This window comes from Argiope bruennichi, chromosome 7, assembly GCF_947563725.1.
Source record: "Argiope bruennichi chromosome 7, qqArgBrue1.1, whole genome shotgun sequence".
Taxonomy (NCBI): domain Eukaryota; kingdom Metazoa; phylum Arthropoda; class Arachnida; order Araneae; family Araneidae; genus Argiope; species Argiope bruennichi.
The window spans coordinates 90,165,201-90,177,272 of NC_079157.1; the positions used below are offsets into that span (position 1 = coordinate 90,165,201).

A 12,072-nucleotide genomic window follows, 5' to 3' on the forward strand; every position below is an offset into this window, starting at 1 on the left:
AGTTTCTTCTGTATATAATATGGTAACATATTTTAGCTATTACGAGATCGAATAGAAGAAACTTCGGGATTTTTTACTTCAATTTATCTCATCCCGAAAGGCCTAATTTGTGCAAGAAACAAACGATGGTGAAAGATACGTCTGTCTATATCGCGATACCAGAGCAAAAGAGACCGATATGTTTCCCTTCAGTTCTTTTACTATGAGATTTTGATAAGGATTTCTTTGACACTTTGAAAGGGAAATTTAAGTATCTTTAAAAGAATGTTGTAAACATTAGAGATTTTTATTCCTTCATTCGGAGGATGTGAAAATGCTGTCAGCAATTTTATAGAACGCGTGTTGAATTAATTAAATAAAAAGTGGGAATTGGATCAGGAAATAAGAGAGCATTTTAATACGGACTAAAATAAGATGAAAGTTAGGAAATTAATTAGGATTTAATTTAGATAAAGAGATATCACATCTATATAATAATATGCGTTCACATTTATAAAATAATTGTTCTTTCATCATCGGAACTTAGGCTTCACTTTTATTTCTGATTTTCATGGGTTCTTATTTCACCATCTTGAACTTGATGCATACCGAATCCAATTACTGTTCCAGCAAAATTTCCATCTGAACTTTAATATTATATTAGGTTTGAAGTATTTTATCATTGTCCCTTATTCCTATTTTTGCTTTCCTAGTCGGACTGCTTTAAGGCTTGGTCATGGCTATAATAAAAAATAAGCCTACGTCCAGTGAACTACATCTGTTCTTCTTTCCCTAGGAAATAATTTCATATTTATTTATATATATATATATATTATTTCATTACATAGTTGTTTTTTTTATAAGATTTTACCATCATGTATTTTATGATGTTACAATAAAAAAAAAATTCCAAAAAGCATTTGGAATTTTTAAAATTTCGAATCTGTTATTTATTTAATTATTTGCTATAAATATGAAGGATCTTTAAAGAGTGTCCATGTGTAGAGTGAGATATTGAGCAGAGCAGGGGAGGAGGAAAAAAAACTACCCTTAAAATAACCTTTCGAAGAGTATGTGAAATTTTAACTCTCAGATCGATCAAGTGGTTTTCAGATTTTATTTGTATGACTGTAAACCCTTAAGCAATTTTCCTTGAATTGTGGGTCGATCGCATGTTGGGGATATATAAAAAAAATATTGGAGCTTCATGACAGTTGTTATTAAAAATAGCTTAAAAATTTTTGTTCTGAAAGGTATTGATTTATTTCATGATATAGCTATAATAATATAAAAATAGTTATATAAATGTTAAGTTATAATAGTTAAATGATAGATAATAAAACAATGTTTTGATAAATGAGAAATCGAAACATGATTTAAAACAGAATTCGTTTTATAACATTTACTTAAATTTCTCATTTATAATTTCACTTAGTGATTGTGATAAAATATTTTTGACGAATTTTTTTTCACGTAAAAGTGTTTAAAAACGCAATCGTGCCATAAATATTATTTTCTACATTCTTTTAATTGAAGTATCTTTTTTAAAATTATGTATTCATTTCAAAATCTGAATTGAAATCACAATCTGAATGAAATACCCTCCCCCCCCCCAATTCTGTGATTGGAAGAGCGAGTGTGTGTGTGTGTGGGGGGGGGGAATTAGTGCGAGGCATCAAATATAATTACAACTCATATTCTATTGATCTATATATATTCTATAGATTCTATATTCTATAATCTATCTCATATTCTATAGATCTATATGTCTATAGATCTTTTGTATTTATTGTCTCTGAGATTTATGTTACGCGACATTTGTTGCATTAGATGATCTAAGAGAAAATGTATCTTATATTGTTTCGTACTTTAAATATATGAATAAGGACATTATTTTTTTTATGAACAGTGGATTTTTTTATGGTAGACATACCATTTTGTTGAAATCGCGAACATTCATTTCATGCTGTCCGTAATTCTTACATGTAACATCAGGTAAAATATTGATTAAAAAAAATCGGTATGATTTTCTTTTGAAAATTTTACGTATTTATTAATTAGGGACTTAAAATAAGGAAATGTCAAAATAGTCTCGAATTTAATAAAAAGAAAATAAAAAAAAACCTACTGTCATTTTGTTGATTTATTTTTTGAATAGAGTCTGAATGTCTTTTTCATGTATTTTATTCAAAATGTTTATTAAATAAAGATTGCAACCTATATCTACATTGAATTTTATAAAAAAAATCGGTATAACTTTTTTTTTTTTTTTTGAAAATGTCAAAGCAATCAGGATGTCAAAACAGTTTCGAATAAAATAGAAAGAAAAAAATATTTAATAAAAAAAAAACTGTCATTTTGTTGATTTATTTTTTAAATAGAATCTTTAAATGTCGTTTTCATATATTTTATACAAAATGTTTATTAAATAAAGATTACAGTCTGTATCTACATTGAGGCTTTTTTTTTTAAAATTTGATATTTAAAACCGAAAATACTATCTCGGAAACTACAAAAAAAAAAATGTCCATTTTTACATCATGTGATAAGATTTTCCTACAAATTAAATTTGAATGCTATCATCATTTATGACATAGTATAAGGTGGATGCTATTTTCTTAAAGCTTATAATAATTAAAATGATATATTTGTATACCTTTATAACTTGAATGAAACATTATCATTTTCTTACTGCAGAAAAAAAAAACACCCGATATTCAATGCATAGTTATTTTATCACATATTTTATACATATAAAAGTAGTTATTTTATACATATAAAAGTAAAAAAATAATAATAATGTATGAGAATATGGTATAAAAAATTCATTCGTACTTGATGAGAAAAATATGTGATAACATCGCTTGGAATGATTTTCTGGCTATAATAATAACCAGTGAAAAAAACTGGTTCTATTTTTCCTCGAACGAAGATCAATAATCGTCTGCGGATTAATAACCTTTCTCAAAGATGCCTCAGATGGAATGTTTTTATTTTGTACCCTCTGGAAATAAGGTGGGAAAACGGGAGGGGGAAAAAAGTAGAATGAATGTTTGCGTTCTTATTTGTTGGAAAGAGTCATTTTTGCGGTTTTGCTACCATTGGATATCGTCCGTTTGTAATCGAACGATTTTGTTTATTTGCTTATCTTTTATGTTTGTTTTCCGATGTTCAAATTCAGAAGAAAAGTTTGTTTTCGAAGTGTTCGAACTTGCTAGGTTTTCGGAAAATTAATACTTTTTGTTTTGTCTCTCCGTGCTATGCTTTTTGTGACTATTATATGTATATATATATATTGCAATTGTATGAAATCGACATTTTTCTTCGTGCGATTTTCTTTTTACTTTCTCGCATATAGTAGTATAGAGAAAGTAAGGCAGTCGTCAAAACATTCGAACTCGAGATTTTGACGGATCTCCGCGTTTTAGACCTACCAGAGTTCGAAAAACTCATTTTTGGAAAATGTCCGTTTATCTGTGACAAAGATAACTCAAAAACGCTTTGAGCTAGATAGACGAAATTTGGTATACGGTCTTTACACCAAGTTTGTAGATTTCTATCAAATTTTGAGTAAAATATTTTCAATGGAAGATCAGCCAGACAGGCAGTGGAAACGCTTTGAGCTAGAACGGTTGAAATTCGGTATGCGGTCTCTGCACCAAATTTGAAGACATTTATCACATTTTGAGGAAAATCTGTTCAGAGGAAGTCCGTCTGTCCGAATAAAAATTAACACGATAACTACAAAACGAAGAGATTTAGAATGATAAGATTCGGTAGCAACATTTAACATGTATAGAATAGACACCTGCCAAATTTTTAGCGAAATCTAGCAACGGGTTGATTGTCTGTCGGTCTGTTTCTTCAGAAACATGTAAAAGTAACACGATAGTTCAAAAATGCAGCGACTTAAATATAATATCAAATTTGGTATGAATTTTGTGACTATAAGTGCAGTTTTGAGTCAAATCCTGTTCCAATCGATTGAGGAAAACGTTTCTTAAGCACAAATGTGATACTATTAACGGCATGGCACCAGGGATTAATCGCCAAATAAACCTCGCCAAAGTTGATGCGACAGACTCAGTAAAAATGCTGAATTCACGCCAAAAGTTAGTATTTCGCAGATAATGTACGTTAATGCCAATGTAAGTCGTTCTCTTGTATGACTCGTTTTTTTTTTAGAGAGTATGCGAAAACGTTTTTCGGAAACACTCCCGCTGGTTTTAAACTTTATCCCTTAAAATTATTTCTCTCTCTCCGAGTACTTTTTTCGAAAGTTAACCATTTGAACTTTTCATTATTTCTCTTACTAATGTAACTTTCACAGAATAATTATGTTAATAAGATTCCTTTTTACCTTTTTTTATAGTTTCCTTTTTCTTTTGACTACTTGAAATAAAATGCCGTGGAAGTCATTATACAAAATAATCTCCTTAATTATTGTGATTTTGGGGACTAGTTTGTTCGATGGCAGTCTAAAAAGATTATTTACTTTTTAGACTGTTCAATGATTAATACGGAGTGTATTTAAAAAAAAAAAAATCAACTTGTTATTTGGTGATTGAAAAGCATGAACTTAATTAAGCCAGTCTATTAAAAAATTATTGCAGGAATTGCATGCAAATTAAAAGGTATATATACTACAAAATAAAGGCTGAAATGAAAGTTCTACTTCATAATTAAAGTTCCAAAGACAGCAATTTTTTAAGTTTTCATTTTAACATTGGCAAAACTAAGCATTTGAATGTCTGATGGATAAGTTTGAATTTTATCATAACATTAAAAAAATATTATTATACAAATTCTGTGTCAAATTAGATTAAAAGAATTTATTAAAACTAAAGGAAAAATTGTACAAAAATGAAATCGATATATATTTAAAGTTATTTTATCGGGATATAAGGCAAAGTAAAAACCATTTTTGTGAGATATATAGTTTTTGAAGACTTGAAAGTCAAATTTCAAATTCGTCGAAATTTCTTGCCAATTTTATTTGATTATCTAAATACCCGAGTTTATTTCTTGTTAATTTTTTTAGTAATCATATTATAGACTCTTGCACTGCAAGTACAAATGCTAAATCGCTAATTTAATGTCTCATTGGAATGAGTTAATAGCCAGAAACAAGCTTTTGCTCATCTAGTCGATAATTATACTAGGTATGATCTATGGTTCTCTATCCGATGTTCCATGTCGGAAGCTAATATTAGGAAGTTGCAAATTAATCAAATTAAATTAATGCACATACGAAATGCTTCCTAGTAATCTAGAGGCAAACCATAATGATCGCAAACTTGAGCCTGTTTTGGATATTTATTGAAAGGAAATGGATGAAATCCCCCCCCTCAAATACTTCAGATTATCTATAGTTGCTTCAAAGATCAATCTACGACCCAACTGGAAGAAAAGACCTTGCTAGGATGCATCGTATGATAATTTACTCTGTATAGAAACACGTAGGATAATCGGAGGTGAAGCTGATTTGATCGATTAAAATTTCTCTAAATTCAATCGTTTGGACCTTAGTTAAACAAAATATGCTACACGTGTCTTATATCAAAGAGCTTCTCCAAAAATTTTAAAATCCGTTGGCAAACAATATATTATTTATTTATTTCATTTTCAATGCGGAAAAATAATCATACAAAATTATAAACGAAAATACAAGTTTTTAAAATAATTTCTGGAAGTTACTTTGGTCGAGTCTTCATTTCCAGAAATTAACAGAATCCGGTAAACAAATAGTGTTTATTCACAAAATACCTTGATTCATTAAGGTTTGACTTTGCTTGGTCGTATGTGACGATAAAGAAAATCCTTTCGTATCATCCTTTCATTCCCCTCTTTTTACGATGTTTCCTGCCACCTGCACGCCCCGACGGAACGACCCGATAGCTTAAAAGAACGGTAATCCTCTTGTAAATAAATACCTGGCAGTGGCAATCGGCCTGGCAACGAACAACACATCGATCTGATAAGAACTTTTTCTCCTGATGAAAAGGTTTCTCTAGTTTACGAAGAACGGGGGAAAAAAAAAAAAAAAAAAAAAAGAAAGGGAGGAGGGAAATGCTTTGTTCGGCGTCTCCGCATGCAGCTCTACGTGTCATAAACAACGGTGTGATATCAAAAAAAGGGTTATAGCTGTCATAAAATCTTGGAAAAAAGATAGTGTTGACGTAACTCGAGAGTATCGTTATCAGACTTGCAGGGATGATGGTAATTCGAACAATTTGTAGATATGAATATCGTAATATCGTACCGTAATGCTGCTGCTTTTTTTTTTTTTTTTTTTTTTTTTTTTTCATGTTGGTTGTCGAAACTTCGGAACGTTTGCAATATGGGATAAAGGATGATATTATTTTCGTTTGAAAAATTCTATTTTTCGGTTTTGAAAGTAGATATCTATATGAAAATGGAATATTGGAATTACTACTGTTAAATATATGACTGGTAAATGAATATTAATTTTTTTAAATTATTGAATTACTGTATTTTTTATTTTTATTAATTATTTTTTAAATTAATTTATTCATGATATTTTTTGAAAAAATTAATATAAATTTAGATGAAGTTTTATTAAATCTTTGTTATTATTACTAAAACAGCTGGAGTGCTCTGATTTTAAACTTCTTATTAAATTTTTTGTGCAATATTACAGGCTTTTTGCATCATTTTATAAGGAAGAAATATGACTATCTGTTTGGTATCTTTCCTTTCACTGATTGCTCCAAAATTTGTCGCAAAATTTTGGTGACAGGATCACATTATTCCCTTTCACTGATTGAGACCAAAATGTGAGACAGATGTATAATTTTAGTGACAAGATTCATTCTTCCCTTTCATTAATTGCGTCCAAAATTGGAGGCAAATGCATAATTTTTTTGACAGAATCACATTATTCCCTTTTACTGATTGGGACTAAAATGTGAGACATATGTATAATTTTGGTGATAAGATTCATTCTTCCCTTTCATTAATTGGGTCCAAAATTGGAGGCATGCATAATTTTGGTGACCATTCTTTCCTTTCATTGATTGCTCCAACATTTGAGGCATGTATAATTTTGGTGAACCGACCACACTCTTCCCTTTCATTGATTGGTCCAAAATTTGAATGTATAATTTTGGTGACAATATCCCATTTTTTCCTTTCATCTTTTCCTCTAAAATTTGTAACAAAAGCTTAATTTTGATGACAAAAATGGCATTCTTTTTTTTTTACTCTTTGGGACCAAAATGTGAGATGGATATACTGTTTTGTTGACAAAATAATACGCATCTTTCTCATTGATTGAGATCAACATTTGAGACAAATGCATAAATTCTATGACGAAGATCCTATTTTTACATTCGGTGATTAAATTCAAATTGTGAAGCAAATGTATAATTTTGGTGTCATAATCATAACCTTCTTTTCCATTTACTGTTCCAAAATTTGAGACAAAAATATTATTTTGATCAAAATCAAACTCTTTACTTTTCCCTAATTAGATCCAAAATTTGAAATAAATACATAACTTTGGTAACAAAGATTACATACTAAATTTTAGTATCTAGTTTTTTACGATTTTTAAGTGTGGCCTTCGCATACCTATAAATAGTTCGATAGATAATCGAATCATTAACAGATTTGGTTCAAATTCCAATTCATATCTAATTCTGGCGATAAAATCAGAAACCAAATTTGAACGGTGTGTCTTCCTGTGCTCAAATTTCGTTGGAACATCGACATATGTTTTCCGTTTAGTATATGGGAAGTCCGAATAACGATCATCATTTGTCTACATCAGTCCGCTTTTAAATTCGTCGACGTATGGACAGACATGATTCTTTAAAATAAAAAATAAACTTCTTCCCAGGATGAGTATTAGTTAGTTATAAAACTTTTGTTTTGTTTCCATTTGCAATAAGCAATAAAAGCAATAATGATCGTTCTCATTACTTTACAATCACGTGACAGAAATAACAGCTCATGTCATCTAACAGACAAATGTCGCATACTATTTTGTGTCATCATGTTCTTTTCCTTCCTACAAAACTTGCTTTGGATTCCAAAATGAATCAATTTACGCTGCCACGATCCACGTTGAACGCTCCGTCCAGTTTAACTTTGCAATCCATTGCGCCTGTTTGTGGAGAAAAGAATAAGACTAGTGTAACATCAAATGACAGAAATAATTACGTTTTTCAATGTGATTGTGATGTCACTAAAATTTTTAGTCAAGGATAGGTAAAAATTCATAATGCACCTTGAGTCTTTAAGTTAAGATTGTCCATCTACGATGCATTCGTCTGTCTTCCTTAAATTGGTTAATTTTTTTTTTTTATTTCCTGTACATCTTGTTTTGCCTATTTATTTTTTGATTTTTTCATTTTTTTGGTAGGGGGGAGTGGATTTTGCTGAATTTTGAATCTGAATCAGGTGAACAGATGTTGAATAATTATTTACAGATTTTTATCTGTCGGAATTAACAGGAATTAGTGATTTAAAAAATGTATGGGATCATCTTGGCGATCCTTTTTTCAAGGATATTTTATATCCTGTCTTCATATTACCTAGTGATTAATTATTAAGCAATATATTTGCTGTAAAATGATTTTTTGTGACGACAGTTCACAGTTCGAGAAATCAAACACATTTTTTTGTTCACTCTTTATATTGACAAAAAAAAAAAAAAAAAGTGTGATCTTTTCGAGTGTATTTATATTTGTTTTGGGAAAATAAAGGATGTTCCAAAATTAACGCAAGATTCGAATTTGGCTCTATTCGTGCAGTAAACTGTTGGCAATCCTATTAAAAAATATTTGACAGCTGATAGTTAAGGTTAGTAAAAATAGAGCGTTACACGATAGAAAAATGTATTAACGCAAGATTTGAATTAAATGAAAAATGCAGTTTTTTTTTTCCTTTAAATTATTATATTTTTATTGAATCGTTAAATATACAGGATAGGGTTATGTGTGGAATATCACATAGGGCAAATGGCCTCCACGGCTTTGTTGGCACATACACACTCTTTTGTCGAAATTTTTCCATGACATTTTGCATAAATGTGGCGGAATTTCGTTGGGGACACGTTGAATTTCCTCTTTCAATGCACGCGGGCTTGTTGGCATAGATCTTTGAATTCAAATAACCCCATAAAAAGAAAACCAATGATGTTAAATTGCACGATCTAGGAAACAAGTTCCCAAATTTTCGAACTGTGGTCATCAGATTTTCATTATTTTTTAAATATTATTCAGCAATAACAATACTTTATTTTATCATATAATGTTCCATTTTTACTAATTCTAAACTATTAGTTGTCAAATATTTTTTTTTTTTTTATAATTGGTTGCCAACATTTGTCTGCGCGAATGGTGGTAAAAAATAAATCTCGATTTGAAATCTTAGGACAATCTTTATAATTATTTTTATTGAGAAATCCAAAAGAAAGTTCTTATAAAAAATTATTTTATTTTTTAATCATAAAATTAATTATAAATTATTTAAAATTATTTTATTAAATCATAAAATTAATTATAAAAATTAATCATAAATTATTTTATTTCCAATTATTATTTTTTGTATCGGTTTTCCCTATATAACTTTTTACTTTTTTGAAATCCTTTCAATCATTACTTAATTGAGTTTTCCAAAATAATGATAATAATAATTTTAAAAAAAATCGAATTAAGAATAACCTCATTATAAATTAACATCCATTATAAAAAAAGGAATTTGCTATTCTTCGGAAAAAAATTCTTGTGGAATTATTAATTACGCAATTGCATTTTTTTTTTTTTTTAATTTTAAGGCTTGACTTAAGTTTTAAATAACCAGTAAATGATTTTTTTTTTCTTTATAGCTATTTGATCCTTCTGTTTTGCAACTGGTTTTTATTTTCGTTTGCAGGCTTACTTTAGCTTTAGAAAAAAAGAAAATAATAATAATTTTTCAAAAATTCTTCAATATTATTTTTTTCTTTTGTTTTCACGAATGGAGAAAGTTTTTCCCCCCTGTCTTAATATATGTATAATTGGTGTATGAAAAATAATATTCCTTGAAATGGCTTTGGTATTTTTCTATGTTTTTCTTATGCGGATGAAATAATGTTGAGTGTTTTTAGTATTAAATTTAGCGATATGCTTCAGTGCATAGGAAATTGGAAGCGGAAGTTTATAAAAAGAATATTACGGCGAAATTCCTTTTTATATACAGAAAGTCAGCTTTTTGAATTTCTTCTTATTTTCGAATCTAAATATGAACGATTAATTTATAATCAGTAAGTAATTTTATTGAATTTGAAGCTGGTGTAATGATAAGTTGTACGATAAATTGTAATTTCACAGGAAATTCTACGATTTTTTTTTATTTGTTATTATTAAAATGTCTTCTTTAAAATGCACTTAAAAATTCTTTTTTGGTACTCTTTTCATATCAAGTTTCAATATTTATAGGAATTCAGATTTCATATCTTGCATTTTTTTTTCCCTCTTTGAAATAAGTTAAGAATAATTTACCGGATAGTTAATTAAATAATTTTTTTTTTTCCATTTTGGACTTCACGAATTGAAATTTGAGTCTATAGAAATTTTAAATCATTGTAGTTGATTCATTTAATGAAAAACATGCGTTTTTAATTTTGTATTATAATTTTTTTTATCTGAATTCTGTATTTGCTTTCAAAATTAAAAAAAAACAAAACAATATTCTTTATTTTAACTATTTTTGTTCTTTTGAATCCTTAATTCATTATTTATTATTATAAAAGTTATGCATTTATTATAAATTTTCATCGGATTCACTGTTAGGTACCATCAGTAATATGAAATCTAATTTTTTTTCTACTAATCGATTAACTGACAATTATAGTACTGAAAATATTAAAATAGTTTCATATATCATCGAAAAAATATTTCAAAACCTTAGCACAGAGGTTCCCTATCTTTGGTGCACGTATTTCTAGAAGTAAATGAAGGGTCCATTGAAGGTTTCACGAAAGTAATATTGACTATCATAGGGAACCATCAAAATTGGAGATAAAAAAAATCAAACAGAATTTGTTAAATTTTGTTCAGCAAATTGTTAGTGTTAAAATAATAAATTATTTAATACCTTTCGCAACTTCTGGAAAGAGTATTCTTATCTTAATGTAAATATCGCATAAATAATTCAGCAAATATGACTTACTCTGAACATAAAATAATATTTTCTCTTACAAAGAAAGTATTAAAATCGTGTAAAAAAAAAAAAAAAATTCGAATTCGAGATTTTGACGAATCTCAGACCTCTCAGAGTTTCGCAAAAAACACATTTTTGAAAAACATTATGTCTGTTTGTTTATGAACACGAGATCTCAAAAACGCTCCGAGTTAGAAAAATGAAATTTGGTGTGGATTTTTGACCGAATTTGTAGTTTTTTTCAAAAAAATCAAATTTTGAACGAAATCTATTCAGAAGAAATTCTTTCTTATCTGGCTGTTTGAGTAGAACTGAACTCGATATTTATAGAGTTTAAAGAATTATATTGATACATATTAACTTTTGGTATGAATTTAGCATTTTTACTAAATCTATTGTGTCATCCTTGGCGAGTTTTTTGGCGATTAATCTCTGGCATGCATTTAATAGTATCCAAACCCCGAATTTGTGTTTTAGTCACGTTTTTAGCAACCGATTGAAACCAAAATTTGGCACAAGACTGCACTTGTAGTCACAAAATTTCATGCCAAATTTGATGTATTTTAGACATTGCATTTATGAGTTATCGCGTTTGCAAGTTTCTGAAAGTACTGATCGACAGATGGTCAATTCCTTGTTGCATTTGGCTCAAAATTTGACAGGTGTGTGCACTATAGATGCTAAACCTGTGTACTGAATTTTATCTATCTAGCTCTCTTCGTTTTATAATTATCGTGTTAAATTATATTCGGACAGACGGACTTTCTCTGAACAGATTTTCCTCAAAATGTGATAAATGTCTGCAAATTTGGTGCAGAGACCGTATACCGAATTTCAACCATTCTAGCTCAAAGCGTTTTTGAGTTATCTTTGTCACAGACAGACACACGGACATTTTTTAAAAATATGTTTTTCGAATTCACA

At 28.8% G+C, this 12,072-nt stretch overlaps 1 protein-coding gene across 3 annotated transcripts in view; it reads left to right on the top strand.

Annotated features, from left to right (window-relative positions):
* Window positions 1–12,072, top strand: part of LOC129975036 (cytokine receptor-like) — a 354,502-nt gene that overhangs the window by 234,280 nt on the left and 108,150 nt on the right. Inside the window, exon 1 of one of the 3 annotated variants that reach the window (XM_056087905.1) lies at window positions 6,368–6,432. The exons of the other annotated variants lie outside the window; for them this stretch is intronic. The gene's annotated coding sequence lies outside the window, so the exon portion shown is untranslated. Of the gene's footprint in view, window positions 1–6,367; window positions 6,433–12,072 lie in introns of those variants that run through there. 3 annotated transcript variants of the gene reach the window in all.